At 37.7% G+C, this 18779-nt stretch overlaps 1 pseudogene; it reads right to left on the reverse strand.

Annotated features, from left to right (window-relative positions):
• Positions 1-1318: 1318 nt before the first annotated feature.
• LOC142150777 (uncharacterized) overlaps positions 1319-18779 on the reverse strand; it is a 96936-nt pseudogene continuing 79475 nt past the window's right edge.

Raw genomic sequence — 18779 nt, forward strand, 5'->3', positions numbered from 1 at the left:
CAGTTTAGTAAATATATCCCTAAGTCCTCAGAACAGTTTCTTCTAAGACTATTAAACTGTCCTTTAGGAATATAATGTATCCATGGACTATGATGGCTGCTATTAAAATAGAGGCAATTACAACTATCCACTGGTGTATTGTAATTCTTAAATACTATTCCCGTGCCCTGTGCTGAGAGAATAAGATCCAAAAAGTTAACAACAGTACTATTATACTGTGAGTGAACTTTAAATAATAATTATTACTATTTAAGAAACTATTAACAAAATCTTGTGCCTATTGTGAATCCCCATCCCAAATAATAAAAAAGTAATCTAGGTAATGGCCATACAGCATTAGGCATACTGTCTGCCACCTTTTGATAAACTACTTGAATTAACTCTCTGCAAATGACATAACAGGGAGGAGGTGCCTATATGATCAACGTCCCTACCTCTACTTATTGTGGCATCAGAAAGTCTACAGATGCCTTCACAAATGTTGTTTGGGTTGGGATAAAAATACTTCTAAACATAATGGGTCTGATTCATTAAGGAAAGTAAGGCAAAAAAATAAGTAAGTAAATAAGTAAGAGTGCAAATTAGTTTAATATTTTGCACATATGATAAATATCTGTCTGTTTTTTCATGTAGGACACAAATTCTTGATAGCTTTATTTTTACACTGATATTTGAAAATGATCTAGGACATGCTCTGCTCCAATAATAAATCTGCCATCACATTTTACATTTACCTCCCCCTACAATGCAACATGGTTTTGACAAGGTGAAAACTTACTACTTCACCTGCACTATTGACTATTATCTTCTGTTTCCATAATCCGTGACAAGCTGTGTTTCATCTTGGCTAGGTATGTCTGGACTTTGCTTATTCCTGTGCCTCAATTCTATTACTAGTAGAGACTTTGATTATTACATGTGCAGCCTGTATTATTGGATGTTGCTGACAATTACTACTCTTGCATGTCTTCATGATTATCGGTTGCAAATTACTCAAGTCTTCATTGAACTCTGTATTAATATTTTATAATAAATGGTAATCTTTGTTACCATCATTTGATGTCTGAATTGGATCCTTTTTCTGTTATGTAACTTGTTCTCTAACTGTCACTGGGAGCTTTCCTGGAGGGCCGCGACCTGCAAGGTGGAAGCCGCAGAAGTCCATATTCCCTTGCGGGAATCCCTGGTGAACACCTTCCATTTTGTTAAACTCCGCGCCTCCAGGGAAGTTCAGTCAATACTCATTGTGACAACGGGATCTCACTCATATATTTGTGAGCTAACCTGACACCAGGAAAGCATTCCTCAGTTGGATCTATTATGCTTGGTGGACCAGGCAATCCAGGAGGTCCATTTGATCCTTCTCTGCCCTTCTGTCCTGCAGAGATAACCCAGGTAAACCAGGTTCACCCTTTTAACCCCTATCTCCTGTAAAACCAGGTGCACCTGCTGGTCCAGAAACGAGTTGACCTGGTAGTCCGGGATTTCCAGGTATTACAGGTGCACCTTTAGCAGTGTCTCCTTTATTCCCAGTGACGGTTTCCTGGCCCTCATGTATTACGATTCCTGGAGGTATTTGTAGTTCAGGTTCCCCTTTACCCCCTTTTTGTCCATTTTGTCTAGGAACTCCATGAAATCCTGGGCTACCTGGTATTCCATCAAATCCATGTTCTCCATTTTCACCATCTTTCCTAGGTTTCCCTCTTGGTCCTGGTTTCCCAGACACTCCTTTTCACCTCTAATGCTTAATCCAGGATTTCTCTGACTTCCTTGATCACCTTTTTCTCCCACTATACCCTTTTCACTATACCATACTGAACCCTTTGACTTGTCAATGGATGCTGGACCTTGTGGACCTAGGGGGCCTAGAGGTTCTGGCTCACCCATCTCAACCTGTGGTCCATGGAAGCTTAGACCCATTGAACCATTTGCTCCTGGTAGGCAAGGTGGACCTGGTGATCCAGTATGATCTGGTGGTCCAGGTGGACCTATTGGACCTTCTAAACCTGGCAATCCAGGAGTACCTAGTAAACCATTACTTCCGGGAAAACCTTTCTCTCCTTTTATCTGCAGTCCTTGCATATCAATAACATCTCCAGGCTCTCCCTTCAGTCCTGCTCTTCCTGGAGGGCCTGGACAGCCAATTAGCCAGGAAGTCCAGGAGGTCCAATTGGTCCTCTTTCACCTTTTGTGCCATTGCAACCTGGGATTCCAAATATGCCAGAAGAGCAATTATGTCCAGGTATGTCAGGGAGACCAGGGTTTCCTGGAAATACAGCAGCTCTAGAAGGGCTCCTGTTTCTTTTAATACCTGACAGTCCTGGCTCACCTGTGTCACCCTTCTGAACCAGTGGTCCAGGTACCCCTTCTGGTCCTTGAAAACCTGGAAACCCAAATACACTAGGTCCACACCTACAGATCACTTTGTTGTCCTGAACATAACATATTTTAGTCCTTTTGCTCCAGTGCAATTACATTTGCTTGTTCCACATCCATTACACGCCTGTTATGCTAGTACTGACACTGATGGCCAGATTAACAATTAACACATTTATCATTTTAAGATCTTCAATTATCCCCCTCATCCTCTGGCACATTAGCAAGTTCCAAAGCAGCACCCTCAATTTCTATGTCTAATTCATCATCATTATTACTCATCACATTCTGAAATGGTTGAGAAATTTTGGAAGGACGCTGCTCTCTAATTAGAGTACCAGAATTTTAAATGTCAGACTTGCATAAATAGCACTTATGGATTCCTTTAGACTCTCCTCAGGATTCTGTGAGTGCCCAATTTGTTCTTCAGTTTCATTGTTCTTTTCATGCACTGATGGGGCTGTTTTGGAAGGGACAGACCTACACTCTGAGTGAGAAGGTGGTACATGGTAAATTAAGGAAGATGCATGACCATGTTGACCACTTTCTTTTGCAATGTTCATTATAGTATGTGGAACAGCAGTAGCAGGACCCCTTGTTAGGGCTCACAACCACCAAGATGAGCTTTTAGAACAGATTAGAGGTCTTCACCTTTAGCAGCCGCCTTTCCCATAGAGCTTTATATGCTCACAGGTACTTGGATGCCCCCAGGTCTTAAGCTCTGAGTAGTAAAAGCTCATCAATGATGGCCGTAGCGCAGATGGAACCAGAGGTCAGAGGTCTGTAGCAAAACAGGCAAAGTCCAGAATACAAGCAAAAGGGTCAGGGTCACAGGCAAACAGGCAAAGTCCAAGGTACAGTCAAAAGGTCACAATGGAAGATCAGGCAGATAGGAATCCAACAGTAGGTCAGCAACAGCACATGGCTGGAAACGCTATAACCAGCTGGGAGGTCCAGTCCTCCCTGCCTTAAATACCCAGAGCAGCCAATAATAACAGGGCAGCCCAGCCTGAGCTAATTAGCCTCAGGAGGCTGATAATAAATGATCTCCTAATGCCCACGCGCCCGGCTAATCTCCCCGCCGGGACGCAGCGTTTTGACAGCTCCGCGTCTGACTGTTACCCTAGCAATGGCCGGGCTGGAATCCGGAAGTGACGTCAAGGAGTGATTGTCAAGGAGATGGCAGGGGGCAGAGGAGAGTGAGTCATTAGCTATTATCATTTTTTTGGACAAATTTTCATGCTCATCAGAAACTTTTCCCTTAATTCTTATTTCAAGAGCTGATTTTTTGGGGGATTGACAAATACTGATTGGAAGTTGACGACACTTTATTATTACACTTTCTTCCTGCATGATTTTTTTTTACTTGTAGAAGTTGAAAAAGTACTACTGCTGCCAGTACTTGTACTGGGATAATCCTGGTCTGGAGACTGATCAGTAGTTGACAAAAGAAATAAAGCTACTTGACAGGAAAAGAAGCAATGTTACCTTACAATGCTTCTGACACTGCTCCACAATATAATTCAAATTTAGACAATTGGTTCTTTAACAAAATGTTTTGTATGTTCTCCTCAGTCACCCTATTTTTTGACCACTTACTAGTAAAGATGTCACTGATATTGCCATGAGCAAAATTGCATTCAAACTGAAACACTTGTGATTTTAAAAGCAAGAAATATATACATTTTTTGGGATGTCCTGCTCAGAGTCAAAGAACTCCTTTCTCCTCTAAATAGATAATTTTAAAAGCTAGAGAGAATATTTTTTTGCCCACTCCTAATTAGTTTTGGAGGTAGAGTAAAACATTTGTGCAGTAATGCACCTAGATTGATGATAAAGACTTATGTCTGACAATAGTTTAAAGTTTGGTTAACTTACATCTTTTGAAATGTTCTTCCTCAGCGCAAACAGACAGGGTGTGTCTGTCTTAGTGCAAACAGAACCACTGATGGGAGTTTCCTCTTAAAGGGAAGGTGGGTGTGTCACCTGCCCATCAAGCTAAGGTTGTGGGATGAGCATCATGTATAAAACCCTGCTTGTTTCATTTGTCCAGTGAGACCAATGCTGGAGAAGCTGGCTGGTCTTGAGAGAGCTGGTCTATGTCTAGCTAGCGTTTAGGGTCTCCAGAATTGCTGTGAAATCTGTACAGTGTCAAAACATTTACCATCCTGACAATAAAACTAAATAAAAAGGAAGAAGTTGTTCGCGTGTGCTTCAGCAGTAACGGGCTCTTGCCACAATATATATATATATATATATATATATATATATATATATATTAAAATCATATAACATTGGACAAAGACTTCAAGGAAAGACAGTATGATTGTTTCACTGATATATGTTTTTGTTTCTTCCCATTTGAAGTCTCAATGATTTGAGATAAATCAATACAGTGGGAATATGAAAGAGGTAGTTTGGTATAGCATCAGTTTCCTCTATCTCAATATTCGATGAACACATATAGCTTGTTATAATATAAAAATGAAGTAGCTTTGCCATGTTACATTATCAAAAATTTACAACATAACATATCACTTATGCACTTTTACATAAAATGTTCAATTATTGTGTTGAAATGTCTAATACATCCATTTAATAAAAATGTTTTAAACACATTCATTTATATATTAGTCTTTTGGGAGTGGAAACTTTTAATGTCATTTTATTTTAAATGAAATTGGCAAATATTCATGGTTACTTAAATGTTCATTGATTTTGGTAATGGTTTTGTAATATTTCTGTAAAATAGTTGACATACTGTAGGTAACTTTCAATTTAGATGGCAACTAAATGCAATCTTCATTATTCATGTGGCTTTTCCCATAACTAGATGGTCTCATAATTCAGGGAATTAACCTCTGCTCTTATAAAATGAAGGTTTTCATATACCTGTATTTTTAATAATCTGCAATTTTTGAGACCCCTGGAGCCGAAAGATATTTTTTAGACAGAAGGAGGTCTTGATTAGACTACAGACTTTGGGGAATATTATGGTTGTTTTATATAACTGGATATTGTAAAGTAATATAATATATATGCTGGGATATCCTCAATATCCTATTGAGGATATTCCAGCATATGTCAAGACTGTTCATCTTTACCTCACGGTGCGCATGTTAATACACCTGTTACCTATATATACCTGATTTACACTATGAGGCGCCCCGCCTGTCTTCTGTTGCAGTGATTATCTTCCTCTTTCTGGACTGACCATCTGGTTCCAGGCTTTCACTGCCTTCCACTCTTACAAGAGTGAAAGTGTTTTTTGGACTTTTTTACAATTAGAACTGATTTATGTACAATTATGTATATGGTGTTTAACAGTGATACTGTTTCCTCCTCCTTTTGACTATCATCGAGGTGGTAAATAGCACCAAAAATAGCTTTACATTTTGTATATAAGTAAACAAAGTAAATCCTTTGTAACTCTGGTGGCTGGCACAGCCTCCTTTTAGTAACAGAGTCTAGCGACCTTCTTGGTCTTTACCAGAAGACTGTGTAAGGTGACCAAGCACAACTTTGCCCTGGCTGCTTTAATAAACAACTGAGCATTGCAACACAAGCCTAAAATGATGGTCAGAAATATTCTTTTAATCACCTGACTCATAACAACAGATAGGTGATACTGGTCTTAACCCAGATAGTGGCTAAAGCTTACACTTTATTAAACTCCATAACTGAAAGCACTAGCATGGTTAAATCTATATATACAGTATATATATATATATATATATATATATATATATATATATATATATATATATGTATATATTTATATATATATAAGAAACGCCAAGCAAAGTGTATAAAAAATGGGGGGAGGGCAGCTCTGCTTCTATCTGGTATTGCGATGCACACGTTTCTGGAAACTATTTAAAGCAAGATTGTATTTTGCCTGTAAATCCTGAAGAAAGAATGCTCTGTCATTCAGAAATGTCAACTTCTACTATGTCTGCAATTTTGCACAAGTTTTGAAAGCAGAAATTTATTTGAATACAACAATGTTTGTAATCAACTATTTGTTGATATATTGTATGCTTAAAAATTTTGAATGTCACTAGGGTAAAAAAGATGGACTTTAGCATGAGTGTCAGTCCGTGCAAGTATTTTTTATAATATTGGGATTTTTTTTTTGGTTTCCTTATTGTGACAAGGCACCTACATTAAACTGTAGGTGTATGAGATCATCTGCCAACAAGGGAATCACTTGACCCATAGAACAAACATTGTCATTTACTGAGGATGAGGCATATTGCATACTATTTAAGGATGGTGTGGACAGCATTGATTATCTTCATCACAGTCTTTTAGAATTAAAGAAAAAATGAGAAATAGAATATGTCTTACATGGTATTACACTTTTGGATTATTTCTGAGAAAAAAGATTGCAATGTGAATTCACATTAAAAATGTGCTAACAATAGACAGATTTCGTCAACAATTTAGCAGGTGGTGGGTCGCAGTACTTAACAAGTGTTAATTTGACTTGATGTTGTTGGTTATCGAGGTGACAATAAAAGAGTCAATCAGAGCACAATTTGAAGACATACACAAGTCTATGCTGGAAAATGTTACTACTACAAATTGGATGACAAAAATCCACACAAAATGTGAAGCATACACATAAGACTTTAAGGGGCATATTCAATTAGGTTTTCCTGCGCAGTGTTGATGGTACTACGGTTAAACAATAACAAGGATTTTCCTACGCAACCCTAAGGGGTGCACACGAAAATCTACGTTATTGCGGTACCATGGATTGACTTGGGAAACCAGAAACCTAATTGAATATGCCCCCAAGTAATAGAAAATCCAACATTGAAAGGTCAATTAGGAAAACAAATGGATTTCAAGAATGGAGGCTGACAAAGAAATTAAAAGATACCATGAAGGGCGGTACAGGAGATTCTTCAGGAAGGTGAGGCTCTAACAGTGAGGTCCAGATATTTCACAGTAACAGTGACCTCAATGTGACAGAATCTGATGACCCCTTAAAAAGTAAAAACAACCCTTTGGGGGACAGGACAAAGGCACAAGAAGAAACTATAGGAGGACTTACACGAGAGAGGAACCAATTTAAGAGGCTACAGAAAACCTCCACTGACAAATTTCCATGTAAATTTTGATTACAAGAATATTATAAGCATGAGACAAATATGTTTTAGTTCAACATTTCATCCACAATCATTAAACCCATGAATAAAAACTTTACCGGCTGTTAGATGACTTTGTAATACGATTCCGTCAAACATCTATAGTCATTCACTATAATTTGTCTGTGAAAGAAAGAAGAGCATTGGAAAATCAGCATCAATCATAAGGAAGGGATTATTACTTGTATTGCGGATAGAGGGGGCACTATTGTTATACAGAATAACTCAAATTACATACAAGAAATCATTAGGCAACTGGCTGAAACACAAGTATAAAATAAACTGTCTGGAAAACCAACAGTACAATATAAAAGGAATTGGATGAACGATTATATTCTGTGAAACAGAAAGATTTCTTGGAAGAAAAGACAAAGCACTTAAACGGGAGTTTCCCATCAGGGCTATATGCTATTCTGTACCAGCAAAACAGGATAATGAAACTTGAAGCAAGTCCACCCTACATGTTTCGTGCAAAGCACTTCATTCACCCCTGATGAAGTGCTGGACACAAAACATGTAGGATGGTCTTGCTGCAAGTTGCATTATCCAGTTTTGCTGGTTGCTCCGGACCTGTAACAGCACTTTAGGTGACAATACAGATAAGATACTATTTTTATTTATTATTGCAAGTGTTTTTAACCGTTGCGATAATAAAATCTTTTTGCAACTACCCCACACATGTATGGCTTTTTCTCTGCTCTTCATAGAAATTTACTGTTCCTTGGACTCATATCCTGATGTGGGATGACTTCAGGAGCAGTACAGATAAGCCTTTTGAATTTTATTAATTGTAAACAGTTTATATGAGAACTATACACATTTTATTTGTGTTGGAAAATTACTGCATTATAAGCGCTCTCTGGTTCTATTTTTATTTCTATTTCTAGATTGCTCCTTTGCTGGTTGGTGTGTGTTGAGCTGAAGTAGCTGTTATTAAAATGCACTTTTAACCAGGGCCATCTTAACAACATTATGGGCCCCCGGGCAAAGCAGTGCAGCGGGGCCCCTAGATATAGATATATAGATGTATACAGATACAGATATAGATATATAGAGATAGAGATAGATGTACTTGCTCAGTGACCCTTGTAGGTTTTTTCTGCAGGTTTTTTTCTTTTACAGGATTATTTATTCTCATTAAGAGCTGTGCCTATGGGGCCCCCTTGCCCGTGGGGCCCCCGGGCAGCTGCCCATCATGCCCAATGGAAAAGATGGCCCTGCTTTTAACATTGGAGCAGTGATATCAGAACTTTTTGTTTATATATATATCTATATATATATTTTTCATTTTTTATAGATTTCTTTTTCAATTAACCTATCAATTAAGAAGTCCTTCATCAGTATGGTCCATACAAATTTTGCAAAGAGGAAATCAACTATTCGGATGTTATAATACAATGCAAAGGAATCACATCAATGCCTCTGTATTTCACAAGTAAACTGATAGGAATACATTAGTTACAGTGTCAAGTCATCATCTGGATGCCTTAAAACCTGGATTGCTTATTCACAGATGGCCAGAGTGGCTAGGATCACTAATGAAAACAGCACACTAAGTACTCAATTGGATGAGATTATAATTTATTTATTTTTTATTAGTGGGTATTCATTGACGGAACCTCGATAAGCAAAGGAAAATGTTTTAAGTATGGAGAGGGAAAATATACTCTTGGGTAAAAAATGCCAGGAAAAGAAATCCAAACAGTATAAATTCACAACGGCTAGCCTAGTAGTACAGAGTGCTACAAGAGTATTGTGGCACATTGTAAGTCGGAAAAGAAATTCCAGTACTTCAAAGGAAAAACATTCATGATATGTTTTGAATTGGTAAGAACATACGAGTTTGTTTAGTGCTCACAGATATTACAGCTTTTGACCAACTAAGGGACAGTAATTTTATTATTAAAAAAGCACTGGGATGCTACAAATGTCCAAATTATGTACATGTAGGTAGAAGACCTGAACTTTAAACACCCTCATACATGTAAAGTTTATATAATCAAACATCTAGTTACCTGTAGTGCCTGATTTGTCATTTATGGTTTTATATGCCCACGTAGTTTATTCTACATGGAAGAGAAAAACAGACAAATTAAAGAATGTATGGTGATGCACAGCTTGTGCATTAGAGTGGCTATCGAGGATAAAACAAATGAACAACCAATGGCCAAGCATTTTAAAGAAGCAGACCATAGTTTGGTGAATCCTTGACCACATACTGTCCTTACAGAGAGGGGTGATAGAGCAAAGTTTCTATTATATTTGTATTCCTGATAGATTCACCATTTGAATACAATAGCTCCTAATGGACTTAATAAGAAAATGACATGGAAGAGGTCTCTTTGGCAACATGGATACCCCTCATTATATGTAACAGCCAAAATGTGGAGAATTAACTGATGGTTGTCCACAACTTACTTGAAGATCTACTTCCTGATTGAACATCAATGAACATTGAATATTCAGCAATGTCACTGATTGACTAAACTATTCTTGGATGTCACTGATTGTGTTGAATTATACTCATTGTGATTCTATATGCTCTAGTTTAAAAATAGCATTAATCTGAGCAAGTTACTACAAGAATTTAGTCATTCATCATTTGTGACAAGTATATGCCTTTTGAGGCATGCTGATTGGAGTGCATTTGTGGAAAATCAGTGCATGTTGGGACATGCTTCCACTAACAAAGGATCCTTTTTTAGAAAGAGCATTTGTTTTGTCTAGGTGGACAGGATGGCCCTGCTGTATTAAAGAACATAAATGCTGATACGTGCCATATTTTGTGTTAAATTGCTCTGCTCTTGCCCAGAAATGGACTATATGCCAGAGAATTCAAGTGTATGCAATTCATCTAGAGCACAAAGTCTCGACTCTTATGACAGCCTACGATTTCATAAGCGGAATGGGGAGGGGAAGGTTTTTGTGCACGTAATCAATGTACAGTAAGAACGTGTCAAGCTAGAGTTCAATCAGCTTCCAATTTAAGCTTTGGGCATCTCTAAGGTACATGTTTTTCAGTCATATCATTTGCATCAGCTATAGGGCAGATATAAGTGCTGAGTGATAGTGATGACAGTCGGGTATGCATGCTAGAACATGTATTTGCAAATAATAATTTTCATCACTCACCTATTTAATGAAAAGATTTTACGCTATATTTGGCACTTCTATTTTTTTCTTTATTGGAGATTTTATATATAAACATAATTCCACACAGAAATGCAAAGCAAAGGGGTCACTGGCAGGTTAACCTGCTTCTCTCATATGAATGCTGTATAAACATAAAATAAAGAAGGAATTGGTTGAACGATTAGCGTCTGTGAAACAGAAAGATTTTTTGGAAGAAAAGTCAAAGCACTTAAACAGGAGTTTCCCATCAGGGCTATATGCTATTCTGTACCAGTGAAACAGGATAATGAAATTTATAGCAAGACCACCCTACATGTTTCATGTAATATGGTCTTGCTGCAAATTGCATTATCCAGTTTCGCTGGTTGCTCCGGACCTGTGACAGCACTTTATGTGATAATACAGATAAGATACTATTTTTATTTATTATTGTAAGTGTTTTTAATCGCTGCGATAATACAATATTTTTCAAACTATTCCACATGTATGGGCACTTGTTGTGGCTTTTTCCTCTGTTCTTCATAGGAATTTACTGTTCCTCGGACTCATATCCTGATGTGGGACGACTTTAGGAGTAATACAGATAAGCAAGCCTTTTGAATTTTATTAATTGTATACCGTTTATATAAGAACTATACATATTTTATTTGTGTTGGAAAATTACTGCATTATGAGCGCTCTCTGGATTTATTTATATCTTTACTTCCAGCTGGTTGGGGTGTGTTCAGCTGGAGTAGCTGTTATCAAAATGCATTTTTTACATTGGAGCACTGATATCAGAACTCTCTCCCTCTTTTTTTTTTTTTTTTATAGATTTCTTTTTCAATGAGCCAAGCAAATGAGAAGTCCTTCATCAGTATGATACATACAAATTTTGAAGAGAGGAATCAACTATTTGGATGTTATAATACAGTGCAAAAAGATTCACATCAATACCCCTGTGTTTCACAAACAAACTGTTAGGAATACATTAATTACAGTGTCCAGTCATCATCCGGAGGCTTTAAAACCTGGATTGCTTATTCACAGATGGCCAGAGTGGCTAGGATCACTAGTGAAAATAGCACACCAAGTACTCAATTGGATGAGATTATAATTTATTTTTTAGCATCAGTGGATATTCATTGACGGAACCTCGATAAGCTAAGGAAAAAGTTTTAAGAATGCAGAGGGAAAATATTGGCTAAAAGATGCCAGGAAAATAAATCCAAACAGTATAAATTCACAACGGCTAGCCTAGTAGTACAAAGTGCTACAAAAGTAGCGTGGCACATTGTAAGTTCGGAAAAGAAATTCCAGTACTTCAAAAGTAAAACATTCATGGTATGTTTTTCAATTGGTAAGAACATAGGAGTTTGTTTAGTGCTCACAAATATTACAGGTTTTGACCAACTAAGGGACAGTAATTTTATCATTAAAAAAGCACTGGGATGCTACAAATGTCCAAATTGTGGACATGTAGGTAGAAGACCTGAGGGGAAAATGTATCAATATGCGGGTTCTTCAACACCCGCGTGTTCAGCCTCTTCCGCGATTAAATTTCAAGCGGCGCTGCATTGTAAAGGGTTAACTTCCCTTTACAATGCAGCGCGGCTTGAAATTTAATCGCGGAAGAGGCTGAACACGCGGGTGTTGAAGAACCCGCATATTGATACATTTACCCCCTGAACTTTAAACACCCTCACACATGTAAAGTTTATAAATCCAAAAAAAGTTCCACACAGAAACGCAAAGCAAAGGGGTCACTGACAGGTTAACCTGTGTCTCTCATATGAATGCTGTATAAACATAAATACTAGTAACTGTACTTATTTTGATCAATAAATAGTTAAAATTAACTTGCGCTATAGATAATTCTACTTGTCAGCATTCTCCACTCTGAATCCAACCTTTAATAGTAGACACACATATATATATATATAAATAAATGAGGACCATAGTTAAAAAGATATCATGAAAGTCCATTTGTAAGACTTAAATAAAGTTTCTAAAATGTAAAAACATCCATAGCGTGCCCTTTATTAAACACACTACTTTTCTTTTCTTCTTTTACCATACAATTGGCCATTTGTTCTGCAGTCTGAAGGGATCAGGCGCTATTTATTTTACTTACTTGGGTTGCCGATCGAAGGGTGTTCAGTCTGTGACTGTCCTCTGGCTGGTTGGCTGCCTGTCCTCTGGCTGGCTGTCTTCTGGTTGGCTGTCCTCTGGCTTGCTATTTAGCTTGGAAGCAGGACATTGTAAATGGAATGAAAAGAGGTAGCCAGTTCCTCTTTCTACTTCCACTTCCTATAAGGGTGCTGCAATGGTAAAAACTTAATTTTAGTGTACTGCCCAGGTGAAACACATCCACTGAAATGTGCAACATGCAGGGGAATACTTATCTCGATGGCCAGGCCGACCTCAGGTATACCAGCTAGCACCTTGTGCAATAATGTTTGGAAGGCTTTCCCCCAACGAAGTTTAGAAATTATACTTTTATTAGTAACTGGAAAAAAAATAGCTAAAAAATACATTTTCAGTAAAGAGAAAAAAAAAATACCAGGGCATTTCCAGGATGTAATTAAAATAATGCAATGTAATTTATTATTACTATATATATATATATATATATATTACACACACACACACACACACACACACACACTGCTATATGGACAAAAGTATTTGGATGCTTGACCATTACACCAACAGGGACTATAATATAATGGCATTGTATTCAAATACATATAGTTTAATGTGAAGTTGGTCCCCCTTTTGCAGCGATAACAGCTTCCACTCTTCTTGGAAGGCTTTCCACAAGATGTTGGAGTGTTCCTGTAGGAATTTGTGGCCATTCATTCTGTATAGCTTTTATGAGGTTAAGCACTGATGGTGGATGAGAAGCCCTGGCTTGCAATCTCCATTTCAGTTCATCCCAAAGGTGTTCGATGGGGTTGAGGTCAGGGCTCTGTGCCGGCCAGTCAAGTTTTTCCCCACCGACCTCATCAAACCATGTCTTTGTAGTCCTTGCTTTGTGCACTGGGGTACAGTCATGTTGGAATAGAAAAGGGCCTTCCCCAAACTATTGCCACAAAGTTGGAATCATAGCATTGTCCAAAATGACTTGGCATGCTGAAGCATTAAGAATATCCTTCACTGGAGATAAGGGACCTGGCCCAAACCCTGAAAAACAGCCCTATACCATTATCCCTCTTCCACCAAACTTCACAGTTGGCATAATGCAGTCAGACAGGTAACGTTCTCCCGGTATCTGCCAAACCCAGACTCACAATCAGAGAAGTGTGGGAGACTAGAAGGCTTTAAGAAAAAGGTGGGTTTTTAAAGCCAGTTTGAAACTGGACAGATTAGGGGAAGTTCTGATGGAGGGAGGGAGCTTGTTCCAGTGGAGGGGGGCAGCGCGGGCGAAGTCTTGGATACGCGCATGGGAGGAGGTGATCAGGGGGGGAAGATGCTCCTCTCAGTGCAGCTCCTCACTGATAGCATCGGAATGTAAAATAAAGAACTAGGTACTTGTATCAAACACGGCTCTGACATTAAGTTTTAAAAATAGTTGTAGAGTATAAAAGAATCACCCATCATATGCATAAAGTATAATAACATCAGGCATAAAGCAATATTTTAATAAATGACACAGTCAAGACGCTATTCTCTTTTGTGTTCATTACGTTATTATATTGTGTAAATAGAAAATAATGCAACTTTAGCATTTACCATCAGCACTGTCAAGTCTCATCTCCTCACTATCTCTGCGTTTTTGTGAGGCACATAAACACTTGCTAAGACTGACGTATGCCTGGCGCAAATACTACTGTTTTTGAGCTGGATGCATCTTCAGATACATCCTACTCAACATATGCATGTATTATGGAAGTATGAATTAGCAAAAATCTATATTACCAATTGCACAGCCTATATGAATTAACTAATGAACTTGAATTTTATGTTTCTGTGCTTGTAAGAGAATGGAAAAACACATATTGCACAATAATAAGACAAAAACACTTTAGATAACACAAGATAAGAACCAGGGGCCTGATTCATTAAGGATCTTAAATTAAAAAAATTCTTATTTCAGTCTCCTGGACAAAACCATGTTACAATGCAAGGGGTGCAAATTAGTATTCTGTTTTGCGCATAAGTTAAATGCTGACTGTTTTTCATGTATCAAGTATTTGTGTGCTAGCTTATTTGTACACTGAAATTTAAAGTTGATATTTGTGTGCTACATGAAAAAACAGTCAGTATTTAACTTATGTGCAAAACAGAATACTAATTTGCACCCTTTGCATTGTAACATGGTTTTGTCCAGGAGACTGAAATAAGAAGTTTCTTAAGTTAAAATCCTTAATGAATCAGGCCCCCGGTGTTTAGTAAATTTCCAGGACCTTTTAGATGAGATAATTGCAACAATAAGGGACAAAATAATGGCCAATTATCTATCAATTTAATGAAAATGAATGATAGAGGCTTTGAGTGTCAGCATTGACAGAAGTTGAGAGGGTTTGGTATTGGCAACGATGGGTAACATTTTCTATAAAAAAAAGTGCTAATTCCACTCTTTAATAATAAATTTCCACCTGGCTGTATATCAACATCATTTGAATTTTGGAAGAAGGCTGGTATTTGATATCTTAATGATATCACTAAAGATCTATCCTTTTCTTCATTTGATGACCTAAAAACTAAATTTACTATCCCCAATAAATATTTCATTCAATACCTGCAATTGTGAAACTTTCATTCTACTAATAAGTTATCTTTATGTATCTGACCATTAACCCTTTTTTGAATCACTCTCCCTAAAACAATCTTCAAGTAAAGGTCTCATATCCTTACTATATTAGGAGCTTAAAGTCCAAAACACAGAAGATAGAGATTCACATGAACGGGCATGGGAGGAAGATTTGGGGGAGACTCTGGATAAATAGAATTAGGAGGAAATAAGAACTAACACTGCCTCCAGTTCTATTTGTGTAAAAATAAAAGAAAATGCATATAAACTTTTATATTGAAGGTACTTAGTTCCTACTAAATTAAATAAAATGTTACCTGACTTATCTAATAGATGCTGGAGAGGTTGTGCAATAGAAGGATCCTTCCTCCACATAAAGTGGCAATGCCCCAAATTAACCCCGTTCTGGCTGGAGCTCCGAGACTTTCTGTCCCAAATATTGCAAATTGACATCCCCTCTCCCCCAGGTTTTTCCTCTTATCACTTCCATCTGCTACTGTCCGTCGAAAAAAAATATTCAGACATATCGCTACAGCTGCCTTGTGTCAAATAGCTACTGATTGGAAACAAACTAACACTCCGACATTACAAAAGATTATTTATAGAATTTGATGCACATATAAAATGGAATATATGACCAGCTTTCTTAACAATATGTCTAAATCGTTAAACAAAATATGGGCACCATGGGCTTCCTACTTCCATATCCAAAAGCCCTTGTCACGGCTAAGGATAGTTTATGGATCCCTTTTGCCACTACTTGGATGTTATTAGCAGTGGATGGTGGAGGTTGAACAAAACACAGAAGATGTTAGTAGCGTTGCAATATAGTATATTGATAGATGGTATAACAGCAACATTGAAAGATATGTACAACTCAGCAAGCTGAGTACACGACAGTTCACAAAATACAATGAAATCACGAAAGAAGTTCAGTTGGTAACCAATAGCAATGGCATGAAGATTGAATGCACATAACTTGAATAACTGAACTGGCAACTAGCTTGGCAATATATTCTTAATAACAGTCCAGCAACTAATAATCAGCAGAGTAATAATAATAGCTTTGCCAAACATAGAATCACAGATGACAAGGTAACTTGATTGTAGTTCAGTAAAGAATACAGGCAGCCGAGCAGAGAGGTAGTTGAGCCAATCAATATGAGTGCAGATGTAATAGGCAACTCACGAGACAGTTCAGTGTGCAAATGTAAAAGTCCAATACACAGGTAACAGCAGTAGCAGATTCAGTAAGCAGTGTGGAACTACAAATCCCAGGTATGGTGAGGTAAATTGCAGGAGTCCAGCCAGCAGGTAACAGCAGTAGTAAATTCAGCATACAGCGTGGAACTACAGGTACCAGATGAAATGAAGTAATTTGGCAGGAGTCCAGCCAGCAGGTAACAGCAGTAGATTTAGCCTAGACCAAGGTAGACTGAGTAACACGAAGATCAGGCAATGAGTCCATAACCTTGGGAGGTTCATATAGTGCTCCAGGACCAATGAGGTTAAGGGAGTGGTTCAGATCACAGTAGCTAGGAGCACCTGTGAAAGTAATGTCTCTGAAAGAGAAGCAAGCAGAATCATGGTTCTTAAAGGGAAAGTCACAGAGCCGGGACCTGACTATAGGACCGGCGTTTGACACTTGTCCAGGTGCAGATAAGATACGAGGTAGCGTGGAGCGGTCTGCGGCTGACAGGTATTACCACTGGCGTGGAGTAGAGACTTGTCCAGGTGCAGGTAAGCGACCACAGCAAACAGGAACCACGAACAGGAACAGAGAACTCCTTAGTACCTCAGAGGAATGAGGACCAAGAACAGGCAAAGGTAGTAGGGCAGCAGGTGCTTTAAATAGTGAGAAGTAATTAATCATCCAATGAGGAGAGGAACAAGGTTTTAGCAGTCTGTAGGTCTGCACATGCACAGACCCCTGGTTAAGATGTCGGACGGCGGCGGCACAAGACAGGCGCCGGCAAGGCGGAGAAAGACCTAGGTCTTGAGCCAGAGGAACTAACAGTCCGGTGAGTGACATTACTATTATATTTGAATGCTTATATATTTAATGTCTTGATAACGTCATTATCTGATATTACCTGCTGAACTTTGAATAAATAGAATTGATACACAAAAAGCCCTAATTAAGGTGCGTTATCTATTGTCATCGAGACCCTAAGCATGCTGCTTTGCTTAAAATTTTAATTTGAGCTGTTCATCATTTTATTGTATAAAAAAGAACGGAGAAATTATATTGTAAATCTGTTCATCTCAATCATTATGTAAGGGAAGATTAGGAAATCTTACTCGGTATGTTCTGAGTGCATATGCATCCAACTCTAAATGAGCTCCTTATGGTACTCACTTTCTTTTTTCCTTTATGAACTTTTTACTTGAACATGAAATATATAATATGCACTGAAACTCCACTGCAATGTTCCTTAAATCTGATAATTACATTATAGTAGAGGAATATTTATTGAATTGCAGCCTCCTGCATTCCTTAAGGTCACACCACATAGGTTCTAATTTGTGGTGAAACCTTTACCTGTGACAAAATAAATCAGGACTGACAGCACTCTAACACAAATCTCCACATTTCTACATAGGTGGATGCTTTAAAAGGTAATCCTGCTGTAACCCTGAAGCAAGTGTCAACAATGATAGAAACCAAAACTGATTTCCATAGTTACATTGTAAAATTTAAAAAAAAAAAAAAAAAGCACAGGTCCTTCATCTTCAATCTTTCATAAATTCTAATTGTGATGACCCACAGAAAGACAAAACATTAGAACGACGGTTGTCAATTTTTCCTCATAATGGAAAAATACATTTCTTTCTGAGCTAAAAAAGTCAATAGAATAAATTATGTGGATCAATTTCCCTCATTTTCTCCTAATTAGAGCAACTGATACCACTTTTTAAATGACCTCATGATGTAAGGTGTTTCGCAGCTTTACTGCTCTTACAGTAATGTACTTCTTCCTATACCCGATGGTGCTTGGTTCAAAAAGTTTCAAACCTTTGTATAGACCTGAGATATATTTAGATGTACTAGTCAGATCACCTGCAATTTACTTTTTTTCCAAGGTAAATAAACCTAGTTTTTCTATCAATTTATTTAGTGTTTTTGTGAATAGGAGCATTGTCATCCTGGAAGACAGCCCTCCCATCAGGAAAGAAATATTGCAATATGGGGTGAAGATGATAAGTAAATCTTTCACAGTTGTTTATAGAAGTATTTACACCATACATGTATCATAATTTTGACTTCTGGTTTTCACTGTTAATATTTTGGGGAATGCAATGTTTATTATTCCTGTTTTAATTGTGTTTCAGTGTTAATCAACTAAATTTAAAAAATTATGAATGCATGTTATATAATT

Source organism: Mixophyes fleayi, chromosome 4 (assembly GCF_038048845.1).
Source record: "Mixophyes fleayi isolate aMixFle1 chromosome 4, aMixFle1.hap1, whole genome shotgun sequence".
Lineage (NCBI taxonomy): Eukaryota > Metazoa > Chordata > Amphibia > Anura > Limnodynastidae > Mixophyes > Mixophyes fleayi.